This window comes from Antechinus flavipes, chromosome 2 (assembly GCF_016432865.1).
Source record: "Antechinus flavipes isolate AdamAnt ecotype Samford, QLD, Australia chromosome 2, AdamAnt_v2, whole genome shotgun sequence".
In the NCBI taxonomy this organism is placed as follows: domain Eukaryota; kingdom Metazoa; phylum Chordata; class Mammalia; order Dasyuromorphia; family Dasyuridae; genus Antechinus; species Antechinus flavipes.
In genome coordinates, this window is record NC_067399.1 from 82,141,934 (window position 1) to 82,166,833 (window position 24,900).

Below are 24,900 nucleotides of genomic sequence, written 5' to 3' on the forward strand. Positions count from 1 at the left end.
CAAGATGCATTTTACAAAGTTTACAAAATATCTTCTTTGTTTAGTCTTAGTCCTATAGTGATCTTTTCAATCCACACACAAAAGAAAAAAAACAAAGAAAATTGGCTTCCTTTTGAACAAAAGCCTCATTGATACTTGAGTTTTCCAAGCTATATGGAGCTCTCTCTACAGAGATCAAAGCATAATATTTTCACCTTTTTGTTTGTTTTTTCTTTCTCAAGATTTTTTCCCATTTGGTCTGATCCTTTTTGTATAACATGACAAATAAGGAAATATATTTAAAAGGATTGTACATATTTAACCTACATCAGATTGCTTACTGTCTTGGGGAAGAGAGAGGTAAGGAAGGAGGAAAGAAAAATTTGGAACACAAAGTCTTACAAAAATCAATTTTGAAAACTATCTTTACATGTATTTGGAAAAATGAAATATAATTGAGGGGGAAAAAAAGTCTGCCTCAGCACACTGGTGCATTGCTGGTCGAGCTGATAGTCGACAGCCATTTTGGAAAACAATTGGGAATTATGTAAATAAAGTTACTAAAATGCACATACCCCTTGACACAGAAATTCTACTACTAGTCTTATACTTCAACAGCAGTTAGTCAGTCAAATATTTATTAAACACCTACTATAAGCTAGATTCTGTGCTAAATAGCTAAGGGTGCAAAGAAAGATGAAAAGGCAGTGTTCTCAAGGCTCTTAAAATCTAATAGGAGAGACAACATGCAAATAACTCTGTTTTCAAGATAAATTTGAGATGAATAATAGAGTGAAGGTATTAGAATTAGAGGAACTAGAAAAGACTTCTCGTTTTGACTTCTTGTCAAAAGTGACATTTTACCTAGGACTTAAAGGAAACCAGGAGGCAAAGATGGAAAAAGGAGAATATTCGAAGGATAGGAGAAAACCAGTGAAAATGCTCAGAGTCTGAAGATGGAGGGTCTTGAATAATAGCAAAGGGGCTTGATGTCATTGGATTTCAGGGGAGGGAGAAAGGAGGGCAGAAATATATTGTGAAAGAAGATTGGAAAGATGGAGAAGGGTAGTTTCTGAAGGGCTTTGAATGCCAAACAGGGTTTTACATTTGATCCTGGAGATGATAGAGAACCACCAGGGTATTAACTTGGGGAGTGGGGAAGAAAAAAGGAGGGAACACAAACAGATGTGCTTAGGAAGATTACTTTGGCAGCTCAGTGAAGGATGAACTGAAATGTGAAAAGAGTTGAGATGACAAACCCAAGGAGGTAATTTATCAGAAGAAAATCCCCATGTATACCAAAATATTTACAGCAATACATTTTTGTGGTAACAAAGAATTGGAAATAAAGTAAATGTCCATCAACTAGGAAATGGCTAAACAAATTACAGAACAAGAATGTATTGGAACATTACCATGCTACTGTAAGAAAGGATAAATATAGAGGAGCATGGGAAAAAATGCATAATCTAATGCAGAATGAAATAAGCAGAACCAAGAAAGCAATACATATATACTATTACTACAATGTGTAGAAAGAATAACCACGAAATAATCAAAAGTAAATACTGGGGAATTACAAAAAATAGGAAAGGTTCCAAAGAAGAAATATGAGAAGACACTCCCTCTCCTTTAGATATATAGATATGATACATAATATATATTTTCAAACTTTCAATGAACTGTTTGAGTTGGGTTGTTTTTTTTTTTTTTTTCATTTTCCTCTTTTTTTCTCTCTTTAAAAATATTTGTTTTGTGCAATGGCCATCTTGGAGGGAAAAAGAGGGAGATACTGAAAGAAACTCTGGTGATAGAAAAAATGAAAGATACTAGTAAAATTAATTTTATTAGTATCATATTCCTTACTTTTTCAATAGAGAAAGGAATTTCTCTCTCAATAGAGAGAGGAAGGGAATTTGAAACTTTTTTTTTTTTTACCTATACTGTCACTTTTAAAATAATAGCTTTTTATTTCAAAATACATGCAGATAGTTTTCAACATTCATCCTTGCAAAACCTTGTGTTTTTCTCCCTCCCTTCCCTCAACTCCCCTCTCCTAGACAGTTAGAAATCCAGTATATGTTAAATATGTGCAGTTCTTCTATACATATTTCCACACTTATTACACGGTGCAAGAATAATCAGAACATAAAGGGGGGAAATGAGAAAGAAAAAAGCTCTCTCCATCACAAGTCTATTGAAATTGGTCTCATTGTTGAAAAGAGCCCCATGCATTAAATTGATCTTTACATAATCTGGTTGTTGCTGTGAAAATGTTCTTTTGATTCTGCTCACTTCCCTTAGTATCAGTTCATGTAAGTCTCTCCAGGCCTTTCTGAAATCATCCTGCTGATTGTTTCTTATAGAACAATAATATTGCATTACATTCATACACCATAACTTATTCAGCTATTCCCCAGCTGATGGCCATCCACTCTGTTTCCTCATTGCCACTACAAAAAGGGCTGCTATAATCTTTTGCACATGTGAGTGCAAAATATTTTTGAATATTTTCCCCTTTTTTATGATCTCTTTGAGATCATCCAGTAGAGACACTGCTGGGTCAAAGAGGATACACATTTTGATAGTCCTCTGGGCATGGAAACTTTTTTTTTTTTAATGAAAATTAAATTTAAAAACTTTATTTCAAATAAAGTTCAGTCTCTGTTCCATTCTAGAATGATTCAAATGTCTTTTCGTTGTAGAGACCTCCAAAGTTGGCAAAATACAACCTTTCCCCAAGTCTCTGAAGGTAAGTCCTTTGCTGGCCACACAGAAATTCCATCCTTGGGTTCAGGATGTGCTAAGAATGAAAGAGAATTTCGTTTGCAAAGCACAGTCCATTCCTCTCACCCAAGCTTTTATTATTAGGTCCTTGGCTCTCTGAAATGTTAGTTGTCATTGACCCCATTTAGCAGCATGAAGGCGGGAGAGGAGGGGGAGAAACAGTCTTATGTGGTTTCCCTGAAGGAATGGTCCCAAAGGATTGCTGGCACCCGCTTACGAAAGTGCTTTCTGCATCAGAGGGCTCCCACCACAATGGAGATCCGAGCCAGGAACTGAACCCCTCCGATCCTGGCTCAAAGTCCAGTTCTAGCCACCTGCTTCTTCCACTAGGTGCTGAAGCTCCTTCTTCTCCCCTACACACAACTCATCTCTCCACTTGGGGGAGGGGAGGATTTCCATTTTGAAAATCCCATTCACATCATCCAAGAGTTGCCATTCTTGATTCATCGCGAACGATCTCTTCCAAAGCAGAGGAGCCGGCTGCATTCTGAGTGATTCTTTTGTATGTGGTGTTCCCTGTAGCTGTAACCTCAGCCTTGGCTCCAGTGCTGTCTTCAATGGCAACATTCAGGCTCGGCCAGCCTCGGCTCTGGCGGAGGGTTTCCTAATCCCCAGATGTGAGCCATGAATCCCGCGTCAGACTGACCAGTTCCTGGTTCTACTCTGATGATATCGTGTCCTTGGGACCAAATCACGTCCCAAGTAAATCTTTAGCTTTTTTTGCCACCTCAACTTTAGGCAGCTGCTTCTAGCTCAAATCCTGACAATTGTCCTGCTAAGTCAAGGATAGGAAGTTCCCAGAGAAGCGGCTAACAAAAGACACCAGTGTCCCAGTTCCAGGAGCGCTTTATACTGTGCAGTGTGTCCGAGCAATCCATTTAGTTCTCTGGCTCACTCTTCCCTGTTACAATGACTTATGGCATCCCCCTGACAGATAGAATTACTCTGTGTGTGTTGGATGGGGGGAAGGGAGTAAGTGGGAAGAGTATTGTGACTTTCTCATAGGAGATCAGGATGTCATATGGGAGTTGTTCTTTTTGTCCTCAAATTATTTTGTTTTATGGAAAACATTGCACTCTGACAGAAATGTCAGCTTGTCATAATGGGGATGGTATCAAACCCTCCATTTTATAGATAGCATAAAAAAGGTGAACACTACCTTGGAAGGAATTTCTGGCTGGGCTGTAGCTTTAAGGCTTCCATCAAGGCTCCAATCTCACTCTTTTCAGAAGGCTTTCTCCCTGCTTCCTTCCTCATTTCCTTTTGAGTTTACTTCCCATTTACATTGTATAAATCTTACACATACATAGTGTTTTGGATATTCCCCTTTAGAATGTGAGTTCCTTAAGGGAAGGGACAGTATTTTTGTCTTTAGAGCTTGACACACACTAGGTTCTTAATAAATATTGATTGGCTGATTGGAGTGGGAAGACCCAAGTTCAAATTTCAGCTCTGCCATTTACTGCCTCTTAATCTCATCATTTGTAAAATGAAGAGTGTAATCGCTTTAGGATAACCTTTAAGATCCCATCCACCTTCCATCTTTCTCCCTCTCTTTCTCTTTCTTCCTCCTCCTTTCTCTCTTCTTTTCATATATACACACACATATATATGTGTGTGTGTGTATGTATGTGTATGTATATATGAAACACATATACACATATATAAATATATTCATGTACATATATATGCATTTATAAATTTCAAAAATATTTTTGTTTCTATTTAATATGTATATGTATAATACATAGATTATGCATGTGTATATGATGAGGTCCTAAATGGTAGATGGATTGAGAGAGAAACTAAAGAATTGATCCCTAAGGCAAGCAGGCAGAAAACACATGTAGAGATCAGTTTAGCTCCATGGTCCGAGTTGAAATCCAAGTTAAGTCAAAGTTCTGAGACCCATGCTCTGTAGAGATCTTGAACAGTGTCACCTTGCCATACCCTGCCAGGAATCCCAGTTATGTCCCTGGGATTAAATTTTCCCTACAAAATCTACTTATGGGCCATTCCATGGCTGCTGTCCTTTTTGGGGGTCAGTCCATCAACGCACTCTGCCTAGTGATGTCTTTCCCCTTCCTCTTCCCTCATGCATGTGGTATCTCTCCTAATTTCACTATGCTTCTCAACCCCACTTCTCCTTACAGCTAACTCTTTTAGGATGCTAGGTCCCTTACAGGATTTAGCCTGCTAGCTAAGGGCATGCCCCAGCCTCATGGGGTGCTTCTTTTCTACCGGGTAATTGTGAGTTCCACTGGGTAATTGATCTTTTCACATGTTCTCCCAACTCTAGTTCATATTTACCATGTCTGATGTCTATTTGTATCCCTTCATTTAGTATATAACCTATTCCCTAAATAAATCTACCTTTTGCCAAAGAAAATGGCCATTGAGAATTCCTCACATGACTGAACCCCAACTTTTGGTACCTGCCATCATCTGGGGTCTATGTCATATACCTCATGTTGATGTTTGACCCACATCATGTATACCATGTCTCATATGCACATTTACATGTGTGAAGTATGCATATAAATATATGTACACACTCGTGATCCTAAATATTTAGGGCGTTGTGTCATGAAACACAATAGGAATCAAAACAGGCTTCCAGGATCTACTCTCAAGGCCTCTTGCATGAAACCTCAGTTTCATTTCATTCACTCTTACTCATGATGTCTGATCTTTATGTCTGCAAAAAAAAGGTCCTTCTCCAAAAGTCTACCCATTGAAAAGACTAAATCTCATCTTTCTTCCACATGGCAAGCCTTCAAAGATTGTTTTCATGCCTCCTCTAACCCTTCTCTTCTCCAGGTTAAATGCCTCCATTCCTTTCAAATAATTCTCCTATGGCCAAGTCTTAAGTCCCCTCAGCATCATTAGTCCTTCCAAAAATGTGGTGCCAAGTATTTGTTGTCTGATTAGTCTCTGGATCCTGGCTGTTAGAGAAAGACCAGACGCAGGACAGTAATTTATCTCATGTTCAATGTTGGAACAAAAAAAGAAAGAAAGAAAGAAACACTTGTAAATTATTCAAAAGTTAGAAAAAGGAAGTATATTTAGCAATAACAGAAAGTAAGATATTCAACAAAGAGACCCCACCACTTGGTTTGGATAGATATACCCCCTGCCAATATATACATATGGAAGCAAATGTGGTCAGCAAGGCAGGATGGGATGACTTCTCTGGTTTTGAAAGAATTGTCAAATCTGAAGTATTCTAACTCATGATGAGCTTTATTGTGTCCTTAAGTGAGCAGGAAGCCATGTTGAAACCAGGAAGCTGTTTCAAAGGAGATAACTTAAACCTGAGTTAATGTCCAGGGTTAATAAAATCTAGTTTTGTCACCTTTGAGGGAAAAACAAGCCTAATTTGCACAAGGAAAGGATTTGGGTTAGATAAAATTGCTCCTACCACACTTGAGTCCATATTGTCCATCCCAAATATTAATACTAAGGACTACAACTAGAGAAATATTTATTTTGGACAAGACATAAGAAGTCAAATTGAACTCCAGTGATGGACAGTGGCCTTTAAAAGAATCTAGTTACAGACGGAAAGGCCCTGTAGTAGAAAGATCACGCTAGGATCCAATGGACCCAGGTTTATATCCTAAATCTGCCACACCCCACCTATGTGACCTCCAATAAATTAATTCTCTCATTTTCTTAAGATGTAATATAACGAGAAACTCAAAGCCAAACTTTGTTGAGCAAAGCAGCATTCCCTTATGGTATAATGGCCTTGACTGTTTAATCTTAGCCTAAAAAAATTTTTTTTCATTTGCCCCAATAATTTCTTTGTTTTTACAATTTTCCTCCCCTAGTATCCATAGGATTGATGTGATTTTTACCGTTATTGTTTCTAGAGTTTTACATATCTAAATAAAAGTCAATTTTTTTTTTTTTGCTTCCAAAAGGCAAACTTCATTTATTACATATGCTATGATTCAGTGGTTATTATATGGACCTAAAGACAAAAAGACCTGAATTAAAATCCTATCTCTGATATTTACTACATATGTGATCCTAGGCAAAGCGCTTAACTTCTGCCTTGCCTCAGTTTCCTCATCTATAAAATGGGAATGATCATAGCACCCACCTCCCAGAGTTGTGAAGATAAAATGATTTATCTGTAATTAACTTTACAAACCTCAGTGTGCTATATAAATGAGAAATAGTTTTTATTTTTATCTTTGAGTGGAGTGGTAGAGTTGGAAGAATGTATATTATGGCACTAAGCCCACATGAGATGACTGAAATTTTTTCATGAGTTTATTTTATTCACAAAAGGCAGCAAGCTGAGAAAACCTGGATTAATTTCCTGCTTCTGACACTTAACAGTTCTCTGACCCTGGGCTTATCCTCTCAATGCCTCAGATAACTAACTCCCTTAGGACTTAGCTACTAAATCATAGATGAGCTGTGTGAAGATAATCAGTCTGCTTTCTCACCCACCTGCCCACAAGCCCTAATGAGTGCACATGAAAGAACAATGGATTGGAGTCAGGGGTTCAGATCTTTGCTTTGCCTCACACTAGTTTTGTGACTTGGACAGTTTATTTAATCTCTCTAGGTCTGAGTATTCTATCTATAAAATGGGACTGGATGATCTCTAAGGTTATCTTCCAGCCCTAAATTATCCTGTAATCCTATGATAAGTACAAAAAAAGAAACATATGGCTGGTAGGAGGGAGGAGCAAAGGGTTAATTAAGCCTGGAGATATGTTTTCCTAGTCCAAGTTGTTCCCCAGAACAACTAGAAAGCCCCCCTAAATATCGACATCAACCCAGATCTTACAGAAGGAAATCTATTGGGGCAACCTAGCACAGCAAAATGGAAGTGGCAAAGAACATGTGAGTGACTTCCAAAATTGCTCAAGCATTTTCCAATTTTCTTTTCATTTTCAAGTTATTCTAGCCTTTCTCAGCCCTAGTTCTCCAGAGAGCAATAAGGTTATTGGCAAGAATTCCAAAATGGATTTGTTACATTCCCGGAGATCCACGGCTGCATTATTCCCCATTAGCCCCCCCTCATCCCTCTCCGTACACATTGCTCTTTGTGTTTGTGTAGTGCCAACTGGAAGGTTCCAAGACCCAGGAGATTCCTTTCCACCAACAGGCGGACTCGTTTTGCAGGCAAAGCATTCATGACCATGGACAGGTATTTGGCAGGGAAGCGAAATTATGTGTCATGTCCTCAGCCTGGACATGTATCAGATGATGAGAAGACATGTTTTCTTGTGTAGCGTCTGGAGACTGCTTGACGGTTTGGCCGAGGGGGTAGTTATGTAAGCTGAGGTTCATGGTGTCCGGGTCACTGCTATTCACCTGTTGCCTCTTAGGACTCTGCCATTCAAAAACCAGGCAAGGGAAAAAAAATCCATCTGCCAAGCAGACAGAGTATGTTTATATCCCTAGCTATGGGGAAGATAATAGAGACAAAGATGGCTGAGAATTGTAGTTCCCAAACTTGCTCTTCCAGCAAAATAACTAACACTTATAGTTTTATATTTCCAACAGAGTCACCTCTAGGAATTACTGCAAATTCAAGGTGGGGGTGGTGGTGGTGGAGAGCAATGCTGGTGTTAGTGACACAGAGGACTGTCTGTACTGTGCTAGGAGAGAAGGACCTAGTCCCCTCTAAAGTACTGCTTGTGTCTCCAAAGCTATTGTTAGCTTGGCTAACGGATTTAGGGGGGTTAATTAATTTTTAACATTTTTATTTCAAGTTTTGAGTTACAAAATTTATTCCTTCTTCCTTCCCTCTCCCCATTTCTGAGACTCTTTCAACTAACCCACCTTGCCCCATACACCACTATAGAGGTTTGCAAGAAGAGAGTTACTGATCAGATAAGGAAACTTGCTTGTGCACTATTTTAGTCAAGGGCCAAGGGGATGATGTAGGTGTAAAAAAATAAATAAATAAAATTTGCTCCATTCAAACTCAAGAAGGGAGAGTCGAACGGAGTACCTTTATAGCATAGAACAGAAGATGGAGGATATAAGAGTTCACTGAAGGTCACAAGTATTTTGAACTCCTCTAGAAACATAAGGTGGTATTGCAAATTCCACGGAAATTTCCAGTGTAAAGAGAAGCCACCCAGTTGGCCAATGGACAGCATTCAACTGGAAGGCAATTGGGAAACTGGAGGAGAAAGCTGGCAGAGGTTCCCAGGTCGGGGATTCAGAATGAGAGGTTTCCCCTTTCATCCCATCTGACCTCACACACCACATGTTATGACTTTCCCTCCTGATCTGTAATTTCATCGCCATCCATTGCCGGGATTTCTCCAATGTAATACATTCCAAGAAGGAACCTGGAAAGAAGGAAACTGACTCTATACCTTGGGCTGTGAGCTCTTAATGAGCCCAGGAAATAATGCATCTGGACATAGTTCCCACAGAGGAGAAGCACGTCAATATTGACTCCAGCCAGCGTCCATCCTCTGGGGCTACTTTTGCAAGAGACTAATATTCAAGGACTCACTTCCAACAGAGGCTATAAAGCACTTTAAATTTGGCAGAGTGCTTTGCAAACTTGCCATTTTACAATTTACATTACATTACAATTATATTACAATGTAAAATCCTCATTTTACAAATGAGGAAACTGAGGCTCAGTGATTTGGCAGGCATCATATAATTTCTTTCACAGACATCTTCTTTTGTCCTTAGATCAACACTGTAAAAAGTAGGTAAATTTAAGTACAAGATGAATCTTCCAACTTGTATCTGGATTACGTGGAAATGAGCCTTCCAAGTTCCAAGTCTAGTACACTATCCATTATGCTGTATTTTTCCCCAAGGTAGAGGGATATCCATATGACTTATATGGCATATTGTCTGCTGCAGCGACAATATATATGTAATGAGGCTTTTTACAGAATAAACATGCACTTGCCTTGGAAGACAGAATTGTAAAAATGCACATTTTTTTAAGGAGTTAGGAAGAGGAAGTCTGGCTTCTATTCAGTCATATCTGACTCTTCATAACCCCATTGGGGTTTTCTTGGCAAAAATGTGGTTTGTCATTTCTTTTTCTAGCTCATTTTACAGAGGAGAAAAGTGAGACAAATAGTCTTGTCCCAGGTCACTCAGCTAGTAAGTGTCTGAGATGGATTTGAATTCAGGTCTTCCTGATTGTATCTATTCACTGAGCCACCTAGCTGCCCACAAGTAGAGAGGACTGGCTTCATTTAGAAAGGACCAGAATTCAGAGCCTGTCTTTCTGACATACATTATGCAATCCTGGGCAAGTCAGTGTTCACCCGAATTCCTTAAGGCTCCAAGTTGCTCAAAGGTGCTGACCTGCATTGGTAGAGGAAATTTCCTCACCTGGGGAAGAATCTATAACAATGAAATAACAAGCTGTCCCCACTTTATTGATTAAGTTTCTGTAAAAAATCATAGATTTAAAATAGAAGAGAAACTAGTCTAATCCCTTCTTTTTCAGATAAGAAAACAGATCCAGGGAAGACCTCTGGTCACACAGGTAGAGAAGGACAAAACCAGAATTCAGACACCAGTCCATATGTATAGAGTCCAAATCCAGGGTTCACTTCACCAATGAAAATGCTTTTCTAATTCCATGATTCTGTTACACACAGCTATTGTTGGTTGAAATATTGTACTGGATAAACTTGCTACTTCCAGGTTATCTCGCATTAGTGGCTCATTGCTTCCTTCCCTGGCGTAAAAAAACAAAAAACAAAATAAAACAAAACAAACAAAAAAAATCCTTGTAAATTGGATTTGTCTTAGACATTTTTTTACATCTAGGTCTCGGCTTCAGGACAAATAGCTTCTGTTGACTGCTCTAGCTAAGTGAAGTCCCTTCTAGCTCTTGCTCAATACCACTCTGAACTTGGACCCCATTCTTCTCAGTTCAAAACCCCCAATTCTCATGGTGAGACACGCAATGGTGCCTCCCCCTGCCGGCCATGAGTCAGTAAGACAGATTTCTTTTTCTACTGCCTTGCCTCCTAACCAGGTCCCCAGCAATCAGGCCAGGCTGCTTGCCTGGGGAAAACGTCAGTACAAAACTGATGTGTCTTCACTTTATTGGATGGCCTCCCTTCCTATTGCCTTGGGAAGTCAGCTCCACTCTTATGAAACACAATGTTCTCCGGGCAAAAGGCTGAGAAGCCAGCTGGGTTAGATGGGCAGCTTTTGTGTGACCTGATTAGAGGAATGATCCTTCTTGATTGGCCAGATCCACTGGGTCCTTTCCCTCTCCCCTATTTGAAAAGACACAGGGGACATCAAGAAAGAGGACAGAGGTGGGGGCAGGGTAGAGGGGCAGGCAGAGGAGAGCTTCCAGAGAGAACAGTCCGATTCTGTGGGCCAGGAAGCTGTCCTCTGGGTTACCATCTATGCCACCTGGAGAAAAAAAGGACAAAGCATGAATATTCAAGGACTCATTTCCAACAGAGGCTATAAAGCACTTTAAAATTTTGCAGACCTGAAACAATCCCATTTTACAAATGAGGAAACTGAGACACAGTGATTTGGCAGGCATCATATACCTTCTTTCACAGACTTTTTGTCCTTAGATCAACACTGTAAGGTAGGTGAGTTTAAGTACAAGATGTGTTTTCAACCTGAGCTTTCCAAATTCCGTCTGGTACACTATCCATTATGCTGTATTTTTTTCCCAAGGTAGAGGGATATCCTATATGATCTATATTGCAAATCCTTTAACCTCTCTGCCCTAAAGTCCTGATCTCTAAGATAAGAGATTGATTAGATGGCCAATACATTGTAGGCATTTGGCAAATTCACTTCCTTCCTCTTCCTCTTACTGCCTGCTGAAGGCTAGGAACATTATTGGTGATGTATGCAATTCAACATTTTTTAATTATTAAAACTTTTTTTTAAATTTTGAAAACATATGTATAGATATCTCTTAATTCATAGATAATGTCTTAGCTCAAAGTCTATGGTCCTAGGGCAAGTATGTAAGACACAAGACATATTGGGAGGGCAAAGAAAAGACAGGAGGGACAGGAAAGGTGGATCAGCATAATAATGGGTAAGTTTTAATATGTCTTATTTAATTTGGTTTTATTAGTAAACAGAATATTCTTTCAAGGACCCTACTTCCCTGCCAATGCAAATTGGTACTTGCTTTGTACTTTATAATTATAGAAAGTTGTATAAAATACTGAGAAGTCACTGACCTTACCCAGAGAGGTAGTAGATGGGGTCCTAGAGCTGGATGTCGAATTAGGAAGACCTGGTTTCAAATTCTACCTCATTTACTAGTTATATGATCCTGAACAAATCACTTAACCTCTGTGCATCAATTACCTCATCTATAAAATGAGAGGGTTGAACTTGGCCTCCAGCATTCATACTAGCTCTAAATCTACAGATCCAGGCTCACACAGCCCATTTGTGTTACAGATGGAAGCTGAATTTAGGTCCTCTAGACACCGTCTAGCTCTCTGCCCACTAAAAGGCTTCTTCTCATGACTTTTTATAACTGTGCATGTTTAATGTCAGAAAATGCTGTTCTCCAAAAGAAGTAGATATTTATTCTGTAAAAAGTTGAGTTGCTAGAAAGTGAGTAGATGTTCATCAGCTGGAAAATTCTGAGAATAAGTTATGGTATATGAACGTTATGGAATATTATTGTTCTATAAGAAACGATCTGCAGGATGATTTCAGAGAGGCCTGCAGAGACTTATAAGTACTGATGCTAAGTGAAATGAGCAGAACCAGGAGATCATTTTACACGGCAATAGTAAGATTATATGATGATCGATTTTGATATTTATGGCTCTTTTCAATAATGAGATGATTAATGCCAGTTCCAATGGCCTTGTGATGAAGAAAGCCATCTACACCCAGAGAGAGGACTGTGGGAATTCAGTATAGATAACATAGTACTTTCACTTTTTTTATTGTTGTTTGCTTCCATTTTGTTTTCTTTCTCATTTTTTCCCTTTTTGATCTGATTTTTCTTGTGCAGCATGATAATTGTGGAAATGTGTATAGAAGAATTGCACTTGTTTAACATATATTGGGTTATTTGTTGTTTAAGGGAGGAGTAGGGGAAAGGGAGGGGAAAAATTGGAACATCATGTTTTGAAAGGGTGACTGCTGAAAATTATCTATGCATATGTTTTTAAAATAAAAAAGCTTTAATAATAAATAATTTGAGTTGCATACATCACCAGTAATGCTCCTAGCCTTCAGCAGACAGTAAGAGGAAGAGGAAGTAAATGCATTTGCCAAGTGCTTATAATGTCCCAGGTACTGTGCTGGGGCTGGTCCACTGCCACTGGACCAAAAGAGCATAAGAAGAGCATAAGTGACAAAGATCCTTATAGACCTGAAATCCAGGAATATAATAAAGGCTATATTGAGAAGGAAAAGAAGGTGCCCCCTGATATTCTGGGTTTTCTACATCTGGATCTTCAGTGAGGAAACAGACACCAAAAGAAATGAAACACCTTGTATCTGGATTATGTGGAAATGTCAAACTTGATCTAACAACCAACCTAGGTAGCCATGTTGTTGTTTGTTCTTCAGTCATTTTCAGTCTTGTCCATTTCTTCATGATCCCATTTGGGGTTTTCTTGACAAAGGTTCTGGAATGGTTTGCTATTTCCTTCTCCAGATTATTTTAGACATAAGGAAACTGAGGCAAACAGAGTTAAGTAACTTTTCTAGGATCATACTGGTAGTAAGAATCTGCAACTGGATTTAAGCTCAGGTCTTCCTGATTCCAGGACTCTATCCAGATGAGAACATTTGAATCCAGGGAAAATATCTGGAAGAAAGGGTTCAGTTACAGCTTCATGGATTTAGAGCTGGAAGGAAACTCAGTTTATCAAGTTGATTCCCCCGCTTATTCTACAATTGGAGAAACCAAGGCATAAAGAGACTCAAAATCCAGTTTTCCTGACCCTAAATCCAGCAACACTCAACCCAACGTACCATCTAGCTGCCTAGAATCACAAAGAAGGGAGGGAAAAAAGATATGAACTGATTTGCTTATTGGTGGTCAATGCGGTTTTGAAACAAGACTTGATCCCAGATCTTCATAATTCAGTAAAAGATGCTCTTTGATGTCAGGAATTGTTTCTTTTCTTTTCTTTCTTTCTTTCTTCCTTCCTTTCTTTCTTTCTTTCTTTTTTTTTTTTTTTTTGCCTTTATATTCCAACCTGAAGCATGTTTTCATTCCCCACCTGCCACACTGGCTTTGACTGAATCTGGTTCATCTTCACATCTGCTCAAATTACCTTGGCCTCTCTGATTGGACTCTCTGACTGGAGAGCAGGGGAAAGATAAAATGACTGAAGAAAACAAAGGTTCAATCTTCTGAGCATATCAATTTATTAAGAGTTATATGCCAATCACTCAACAAAGCAGGACCAAACCTCCTCAGTTTAGACATGGAACTCCAAGACAAGGGAGACAGACTTTTATAGACTAAAAACAATGAAATAAAGCCAATTAATTAAAAGGAAACAATACAAATTAAGTAATCTGATTTTTAAGTAGAAGAAAGAGTAGGGATTTTCCATGTTGGAAGAGGGAGAATGAACAGGAACAATTCCCTAAAATCAAAAGAGGAGGAGGTAACCCACTTCCCCAAGTGTCTCTAAACAATCAAGAGAATAGGAAAATAATAATTGATTAATCAGTAAAGAGTCGTTTTGCTTAAATTCACATATGCCTTCTCTTTTTTTTGAGGGGAGGGAACCCATTTTTTAAAATAAGACTTTTTATTTATAAAACATATGCAAGGATAATTTGACAACAGTGACCCTTGTATAGCCTTTTTTCAGATTTTCTCCTCCTTCCCCTCACCTCCTCTCCTAGATGGCAAACAATTCCATATATGTTAAACATGTTAAAATATATAGTAAATCCAATATGTATAAATATATTGATACAATTCTCTTGCTGCACAAGAGAAATCAGATTTTAAAAAAAGTAAATAAGTAAGAAAACAAAATGCAAGCAAACAACAACAAAAAGAGTGAGAATGTTACATTGTGATCCACATTCAGTTCCTACAATCCTCTCTCTGGGTGTAGATGGCTCTCTTCATCACAAGAAACTGAATTGGCCTCAATCATATCTCATTGTTGGAAGAATCATGTTCATCAGAATTGATCGTCATATAATATTGATGTCATGTACAATGATCTCCTAGTTCTGCTCACTTCACTTAGCATCAGTTCATGTAAGCTTTTCCAGTCCTTTCTAAAATCATCCTCCTGGTTGTTTCTTACAAGATAATAGTATTCCATAGCATTCATAAACCACAATTTATTCAGCCATTCTCCAACTGATGGGCATCCACTCAGTTTCCAATTTCTTGCCACTACAAAAAGGGCTGACACAAACATTTTTGCAAATGGGGGTCTCTTTCCCTCCTTTAAGATCTCTTTGGGATATAAGCCCAATAGAAACAGTGCTGGATCAAAGGGCATGCACAATTTGATCTCCCCTTGGGCATCATTCCAAAGTGCTCTCTGGAATGGTTGGATTCTTTCACAATTCCATCAACAATGTATCAGTGTCCCAGTTTTCCCACATCTCCTCCAACATTCATCCTTGTCTTTTCCTATCATCTTAGACAATTTGACAGATGTATAGTGGTATCTCAGAGTTGTCTTACTTTGTATTTCCCTGATCAATAATAATTTAGAGCATCTTCTCATCTCATCTGGCTTCTCAATAGGGATGGGAGAAAGGGAGGAAGGAAGAGAACATGGAACTCAAAGTCTTAAAAACAAATGTAAAAAAAAAGTTTTACACGTAACTGGGGGGGGAAATGAAATATTAAATTAAATTAAAAATCAGTACAGGGCCAATTCCCAGTTAAGACATATAGATTGTTTGACATGTATGATTGTGAGAAAACATCTTGTATCAATCTTTGGGTGGTCAATATAGCCTAGGTCCTTAATTAAGGGTTTTTAACCAGCAGGGAGAGGTGGTACAATTTCCCATTTACTTCAGAATTAGAAAGACTTAGATTAAAATTTTACCTAAAATATACTAGCTATATAAATCAAGAAACAAGTATTTATTAAGCCCCTACTAAGTGCCAGACTCTGCACAAAATGCTTCAAAAACATTGCATAATTTAATCTTAACAACAGCCTTGGAAGATGATAGCTATCATTTTATTATTACTGTTTTAACCATTGAGGAAACAGACACAAGTTAAGTGACTTGCCTAGGGTCACACAATAGTACATCTCAGAGTTTGAATTTAAATTTGGGCGTTCAGTATTCCATTCACATCACTTTCTAGCCATCAAGTTACTTAACTTTTCAGTTTCCCCTGCAACTAACTCTCTAGGAATATAAATTGCAAAGCAGGTGCTAATTGATTGATTGAAAGAAATGCGGGAAGCCATAAAATGTTGTGGATTGATTTGCCCCAGTGATCTCCTTAATTTCACCTCCCCAACCCCACTCCCACCCTCGCTCCATTCAAGAGGAAGTTAGGTAGTTCTGTGAATGGCTCAGAATAGTCTCCAGAGTTTGGAAAACCTGAGTTCAAACGCAGCCTCACATACTTATTAGGTGTGTATTCAACAAGGCACTTAGCCTATGTCTGTCTGTTTCTTTTACTATGAAATGGGGATATTAATAGAATCTACTTCCCAGGATTATTATGAAAATCAAATGAGATATTAATTGTAAAGTTCATAGCATAATAACTAGCATGTGGAAAGTGTTCATGTAAATGTTAGTTATTATTATTTCCAGGGGATACTCTGAAATCGTGGACGAAATGTTTCCAGCACACATTGAATATTCTTGCCCAGCAGCACCCAGTCCCATGAAGCTCAGACCCTTCTCTTCTTTTCATTTTTTAGAGTATTTTCACATACTGTCATCTCATTTTGTCCTTAGAAAAACCCTAAGAGGTAGGTAGGACACATACAGGGTGACTGAAACTAAGGTAAGACTTTTGGGACTTCCTATTAATTAGCCCCGTTTTGCAGGTGAGAAAATGAAGGCAGATCACACTAGTAGTTGAGGTCACACTAGTAGTTAGGAAAAGGATGGAGACAATAAAAAGAATGATAAAATATTTATAAAGGGCTTTTAAATTTTGAAAGGCTTTTCCATTGCCCCTCCCCCCAGTTGTTTGATTGTTTTAATACAAGTGGTATTATCTCTATTTTAAAGCTGAGGAAATCAGCTTACAGGTAAAGTGAATTTCTCAAAGACACACATCATGGAAATGTCATCTGGGACTCGAGACCAGGCCCCTGAATCTGGGGCTCTTTCAGCTCTTCCCAGAAGCCTCAGAATTTAAGTTTGCTGCCTCACAGCCTGGCATTAGTCCCATGATTTTATGTTGATCTGGGACTTCACTCATTCAGGGGACCTGGCTGCCTTTAATTCCCTTTTTCCTCGATGAGTAGCCTATTCCCAGGCCTCTGAGCTAATGTCTCAGTAATTGCTGGGCTCCATAAAGGAATGATTCTACATCATCATTTATTTATAAGTAATAACAATTGTGGCTGGGTTTTTTCCCTCTCACCTCCCAGCAAAAAAAAGAATTGAGGTTATCCCTAAAAAAGGGTCTAAGACCTAAGTCTAGATCTTTTAGGAATCTCAAAGGCCATCTAGTGCAATCTCGTCAGTTTACAAGATGAGGAACTAGAAGCTCAGAGAAATTAAATGATTAACCCAAAGTTAGACATTTAGCAACCCTCTCAGTCTAGTCTCAATGTTCTTTCTACAATATCATGTTTCCTCCCAAAAAAGATTTATCAAGAAGAAATTAGCTCCACAAAAGAAATGTAATTTAAACATGATATTTCACAATTACACAAAATTTCCAAATACCCATAGATGACCACCGCTGTGTCTCCACTGAATGCTATTATAACATAGAACAGCAGAGATGGTCCTAGATCTCAGAAGTCAGCATCAACCTATAATATTAAATGGAATAATAGTGGGTAAGAGACTCACAGAATGTCACATCAAGGGACCCAAAGATCTTTTGGTTCAATCCCCCCAACTCTCCTGAACAGATGAGGAAGTTAAGACTTGGAAAGGCCCTCTACTCAGAAAATCATCAACAATTCTTCATTACCTACTGAAGAAAGCATAAGATTTTTATGTTGGCATCCAAGTCCTTCCACAATCTGACAGCAATTGATCTTTTCAGCCTTTTTTGTTACTACAATGGGAACTTTTTTTTCTATTATATTTTATTAATTTTGGTTAGTGGGGAGGGAAGAGTGATCAAGGTCATTTTTCCTAGTTAGAAGGCTATAGAACTGACTGTAACCTGTCCCAGTCATGTGAAATTCACTTAAGGCCTCAAATATTCCTCAGATAAGAATTCAGGGGAGTAAAGGCTTCCAAAAGTAACTTGAATTCACTTATTTGAGCAAGGATTCTCTGTAGACATATAAATCTCTCTTCTCAATCAACCCATTATGAACCCTCTAAATGTAGTTTAATCTGTAACAGGGGTTTAGTTTACCTATGGAATTAGTTTCACCAGGTTTGTTTCCTTAGGGAATATATGAAATCGTGATTCAGTTTAACTAAATTTGTTCCACTTTTATGACATTGAAGGAAGCATGGGATTATGAAGCTTTTTTTTTTTTTTTTAACTCTTATAACCTAAAAGAATGTACAAGATTGCAATATGTAAAAGAATTAATTCTCTAATATTCTGATAAGTTTTCTCTATGAAAAGCTAATTTTTGCTCAGATGGTTTTTGTCTTTTATTTCATTTTGTTTTGTTTGCATCCAGTCCCTGTGTTTAAATATAATAAAATCCTCAAACCTCCATAATTTCTGCATTACATTAGATTTTTTTTTAGGAGTAACCTTCCACACAAACTTGAAGAGGAGATATTCCTCCCATAACTATTTTATGTATTGGAACATAAGTGTGTTTCAGGAAGCCTTGCATCTAAATTTTACCCCTATTGTTTATTAGCTGTGCAAACCACTTAACTACACTGAGGTCCATTTCCACATTTGTAGGAAGAAAATGATAAGAATAATAATACCTGTTTCACAGAGTTTTTGCCAGGAGCAAATGAGATAATGTATGTAAAGAATCTGACAAACTTTAAAACTCTATATAAATGTGACCCATGATTATTTATAAGTAGCCTCTCAAGGGCATGGCAGAAATGGAGCTAGCCAGGCCATAGACTGTAGCTAGGAACCATTAATGGTGCAGGCTATTCTCCCAGCTGGCAGGCCCCACCCTGGAATGGGCTCAGCTGTGATGTTAAGCTCAAATAAATCCTACTTACAGATCCATGCATGCTTCAGACTGATGTATTAACATTGTTGTTCAATTGTTCAGTAGTTCAGAAGTATTCGGCTCTTTATGGACTAATCTGTAGGATTTCTTGGCAAAGATATCAGAATTTGTCATTTTCTTCCCTAATCTGTTCCCATTTTACAGATGAGGAATTGAGGCAAATAGGAGTTAAGTGACTTTCCCAGGCTCATATAGTATCATGTGTTTGAATCCAAATTTGAATTAATACCTTCCTAACTCCCGGATAGATGCTCTATCTACTGTGCCCCTGTATTAACATTATCTATGATATATTCTATTTTTATTTTTTTCATTTACATTTTAATCCAGTACAGGTTATATGTAGAAGTGTTGTTGCCTCAATGCTGACCTGCAAACCCCCATGTTTGATATCTGTGGTTTAGGAGAAAGGTTAAAGGCATCAGTGGCTAATGTCAGGTAACCAGCAGAGTTCAGAGGCAGGCTCCCCCTCCAGATTTATCTCCCAAATTATATTTTCCCATTACCGAACACTGTTTGAATTTTGTTGTGGTTCAGTCATTTTTTGGTCATGTTTGATCTTCGTGACCCCATTTGAGATGTTCTTGGCAAAGATACTGGAGTAATTTGCCAGTTCCTTCTCCAGCTCATTTTACAGATGAGGAACTGAGGCAAACAGGGTTAAGTGCTCCCCCAGGATAACACTGCCAGTAAGAGACTGAGGCCAGATTTAAACTCAAGGAGATGAGTCTTCTCACTCCAAGCCTGGTGCTCTATCCACTGGATAGAGTAGCTGCCCACTAATATTTCAAACTGCAGAAATAGTTGGGTTTGGCGGGGATGAGAGAGAGAGAGATTAATGAGGTAGGAAGGAACATATTGGAATGTTTTGATATAGATCATAAGAAAAATTACAATAAACAATCAGGTGACAAATCAAAAGACCAAAACAAGAAAATATAGTCTAAAATCAGGCAGAAGGGACTTGCAGTCATATCAGATAGAGGTTTGTTGAGGAAACAGTGGACATTTAGCCTGGAGAAGGAAAGATTTAGGGAATAGATAAAAACAATGTTCAGTTTTTCAGCAGGAAGAAGGATTAGAGTTTCTTTGCTTGATCTCATGGGATAAAACTAGGATCACTTCTTGGAAGATGCAAACAGATAATTTAATCTTGGTGTGAGATAAAACTTCCTCACAATTAGGCTGTCCAAAAGTGGAACGGGCAGTCTTGAGAGGTGGTAGAAGTCTTCTCAAAGTTCCTTCTCAAGAAACACCAATAGAGTATGACGTAGGACATAGATATCAAAAGTGAGGGCCCTCGCCATAAGAAGGAGTATAACATTCCCAATGAGGAGGAACTAAATTCACATGTAATCCAGAAATATTTAACAAAAGAAATAAAAATATAATAAAACATAGAGAACATGACATTTTAAACCCAAATCAATATGCAGCCCACAGGGATCCTTGTAGGGATTAGTGGCCCCTGGCTTCTATTTAACTCTGATGTGGAGTACATTCTTGTTTAGGGATGGATGAGGAGTACTAGATACCTCTGAGGTTCTCTTCATTTCTAAGATTTTGTGGTTTTTATAAGGAGTTTAATTCTGTCACTTACTAATCTATGTGACTTATAGCAAATCACTGAATCCCTGTGAGTCTTTTTTTTTTTTTGCCTTCTCTAAAATGGAGATAATAATACTCATATTCTCTAGCTCATAGGATTATTGAGAGAGTAGAGGAAAGAGGGGGAAGTTGGTGAGCAGATGTACTTAGCTGATGCAATCCCCAATGTGGAAGAGGCTGGGGAACTTGTTTCCAGAGAGCCATGAGGATGTGTAGTAGAAACACTTTGGAGAGATTCGGAGCATGAGCAGAACATTCTGGCTCTGGTCTGCTAACCACATGATAAAAAGGAGACTCTTTGACTAGCTATAAAGAGCCACAACTGGGGAGTTTTTAAAAAAACAAGAGACCCACTATCTCTTGGCATAAACTCTTTCCAGACTTGCTGGCTTTGGAGAAGGAGAAGGAGCTGCTGAAGGCTGCTGGGTGGAGGAGAGTGGTGGGTGTGGGAGGGTGGTACACAGAGAGAGCACTTGGCCCTACTTTACTTCTGTTGCTATTATGTCTATTTTCCCTCATTTTAAGGGAAGGAGAATGGAGATGGCTGTGACCTTGTGAGCTTCAGAAGATTAGGAGATTGAGCAATCAGGAGGTGCAGAAATGGAGTCCAAGCTGAGTTCTGTGGCCAGCTTGTTCCATACAAAGCCCAGAGAAATGACTTTCAGGATCCAGCCTGGTGGTAGCTGACACATGGACTCATCCAACATGCCATATTTGGACAGGAAGCGATGGGGCTAATGTTATGCAGGGACCGTAGTAAGTCTGAGCCTGCTGTGCTCAGAAACCAAACTGATGGAAGGAGAAATATGAACCCCATGTAATGGAGGAAAGGCTTGTACTTTTTTATATTTGTGAAGTTAATGTCCTCTTATAAAAGCTAATTTATGTTTATTGGTTAAATGGAATTGGTATGTCAATCATTTGCAGTTAACAAGGGGGAAACACATTGGAATAAGAATTCAACCTGATGTGAGGAGGTCACCTCAATCCCTAAGAGATATCTCTAGAGAAATCAGTAAGGTTACCTGGTATCCTGGATGCAGTCTTCCTCATTCTGAAAAAAATCAGAGCAATCACTGCAGAGGAAAAGGAAGAAATAATCACACAAGTACCATATGCATCAGAGGAATATTTTACACATCTTGGGTATAGGGTCTGCACTATGTTGCCCCCATTACATAAATTCCATAGTTGCTGTGGAAGTCGATGGAGGAAGAAACAATGGTAGAGGGGAAGTTCTCTGGCTGAAAAGAATGTAGGAGCTAGATTGGTTAGAGCACTGAGCCTGGAATTAGGAAGACTTGAATTAAAATTCAGCCTCAGACATTTATTAGCTGTGTGATTCTGGCCAAAGCACTTAACCTGCTGTAAAACAGCACTTATCTCAAAGGGTTGGTGTGAGATCAAATCAGAGAATGTTTGTAAAAAGAGCTTAGCACACACCTGGTGCATAGTAGGTACTTTATAAATGCTTATTCCCTTCCTTTATTCCCATTCAACATTTGCATCAATGAGTGTGACAATTTGGAATTTCCCTGATGTAGTTCCCTGATGCTGTTCATCTGACACCAAACCTTTGATTCCTGAGGCTCCAATTCTACTTCTGAATAACTCCATTTCATGGCCTGAATTCAAATTCAGCCTCAGACTCTTACTAAATGGGCAAGTCACTTAATCTCTATCTGCCTCTGTAAAATGGAGATAATAATAGCACCTATCTCCCAGGATCGTTGTGAGGATCCTATGAGATAACATTTGTGAGATGCTTAGCATGGTACCTGACACATAGTAGGCACTTAATACATGATTGTTCCCTTTTCACTACCCAAATACTAATAATACCTTAAATAGCCCCCTTTCAAAAAAGACTGACTCCTACCTAGAAAAAAGTTATTTTGGAAAGGTGAAAAAGATAGGAGGAAGAGGGAGAGGAGAAATGAGGACATAATCTTAGTGCAAATAAATGCTTTATGATAGATTTAAGCCATATTCTAGAAGATTGAGGTAGCTAGCAGAATCTCTAGTAAACTGAGATATTAATACCCTCTTTAGAGGGTTGATCAAAGGAATTCTCTGATGAAGATTCAGGAAGATGAGCCTTTACGAATTCCAATGGACCTCCCTATGAAAGCATGGTGTGTGCCCTCTAAAAGGGAGGGGGAAAAGGAAATAAGCATTTACCAAGTACTTACTATGTAACAGGCACTATGCTAAACACTTGACAAATATTTTCTCATTTGACGCTGAGGCAGATGCTATTAGAAAACTGAGGCAATAGGGAATTGATTCGCTCAGGGTCACACAACTAGTTCGTATCTAAGGCCAGCCTGAATTCATTTCTTCCTGACTCCAGGCCCAGAGCTCTATCCACTGTGTCACTTTGAAAGCTTCAATGAGAAAATTAAGGACATCTCCTGCAGTGGGGGATAATTGAGCTGAATCAGGCTTTTTTGGCTCAAAGCCACCCCTTTTTGACTAAGCTTAGAAAAATGAGAGTCAGTTGCAGACTCAGCCTATTTTTTTTTTCATAGAGCTTCTGAGAACAGAGCTCAGATTGGAGAGTCGTAGAGCTAAGAACAGACTTTGGGACATAGGGGAGGGGAGGAGAAGGAAGGAGGGAAGGAGGGAAGAAAATGAATGAAAAATTTCTACATGCTGAGAGCCTCCACCCCTGCCCCCAAGAATGCTCTCATCCACTGTCCAAGAGAAGAGATGCTGAATCCCATACTCCTGGCTCCAGCAGTGAAGAGGCAATATGACAGCATCTTAGCCCAACCAAACTACCTTCAGTGCCCAGGAGACCTCCATTTTCTCAACAAGGTTGACAAAACAGGCGTACCGACTTCTTCCAGAGTCCACAGGAAAACTCACCTGTCCATAACCTCACCAGATGTCTCGGTCCCTTCTATCTCCGTCACATAGGAAAATGACTGTAACAGTCATGCAAAACTAGCTAGCTGGCTCATGTCAGGAAAAGACTGACAACCTTGACCTTATTAGCACAAGGTTCTAACTAATTGTGCTAACCTAGCTCTGAGATATGTATTGCAGTATTTTTAAAGCCAGCCCTGTGCCTCATCCCATGATGACAGGCTGGGAATGGGAAGAGTCCAATTTGTTCTCACAATTCTTTTTTTAAACTAACCTACTTCCACCCTCAGTTGCCTATAAAGAAATTCTTAGAATTTTAAGAGATTCTGGTCTGTCTGTTATCCTAGTATCTCTGCTTCTGGACACCCTATCATAATTATGTTTTTCAACATTCTTAAAAAAATTTTTTTTTTTGCTTTCAACGTTTGCTTTTAAAAGATTTTAATTTCCATTTTTCCTCCCTTCTCCCTCCTCAAAACAGCAAGCAATCTGACATAGGTTTTATATATATATATATACAATCATATTAAATATATTTCCATATTAGTCATGTTGTGAAAAAAGAATCAGAACAAAAAGGGAAAACCATGAGAAAGGAAAAAAAAGTGAAAATAGTATGCTTCCACCTGCATTCGAACGCCATAGTTCTTTCTCTGGATGTGAATATCCTGGCATAATTATGAATAATTTTTAATGACTGTATATATTTTATATTTATTGATTTTTTAAATGGACATATATATATATATATTCTGTACTCCATGCAGAAACCTTATTGATTCTCAAGAAATTGCCCAAAAGTCAATAAAGATTAAATTATTTCCATTTTACAGACAATGAAAATTGATGCTAAATGGAACCAAAAAATCTTAGAATTACAGAGTAGGAAGAGATCTTGGAGACCATTTAATGACCACTAACCAAATTCCAGACTCTGTGCTTTACTGTATAGCCTGAGGGTTTCTTTCTGGGAGAGAATAGATAATGCAGTGATAGAATAAGCCCTGAAAAGATCTGCTCTAGATGTGTATTAGTAAATGTTTAACAACAGGCTTTGGTGGAGAGGCGAATGTGTTTAGGACACACTTTAAAATATAATCTACAATATTAATTTTTCTCCATTATTTTCTCAAATCTAAACAATTAATAAAGTAATAAATCAAGCCATGATTTGTTTTGTTATTATTTTTCCATGTTTTTTAAAAACTTTTTTTAATTTAAAAAAAGAATAGGAAAAAAAAAGCAGAAAAGGAAAACAAAACAAAACAGAACAGAACAAAACATTAGGAAAGATTCAAAATATATAACAATAAATTACCAGTTCAAGAAAAGATATATAATAATAGAAGAAATTATATTCGTG

General features: G+C 38.3%; 1 long non-coding RNA gene across 1 annotated transcript; it reads right to left on the reverse strand.

The window, feature by feature from the left end:
• Positions 1–7,778: 7,778 nt before the first annotated feature.
• LOC127547996 (uncharacterized) lies at positions 7,779–23,678 on the reverse strand. The gene is made up of 3 exons (XR_007950302.1): positions 23,538–23,678; positions 21,692–21,742; positions 7,779–11,154 (listed from the first exon to the last, which is right to left on the reverse strand). It is a non-coding gene; the product is annotated as an uncharacterized LOC127547996 (long non-coding RNA).
• Positions 23,679–24,900: the final 1,222 nt, after the last annotated feature.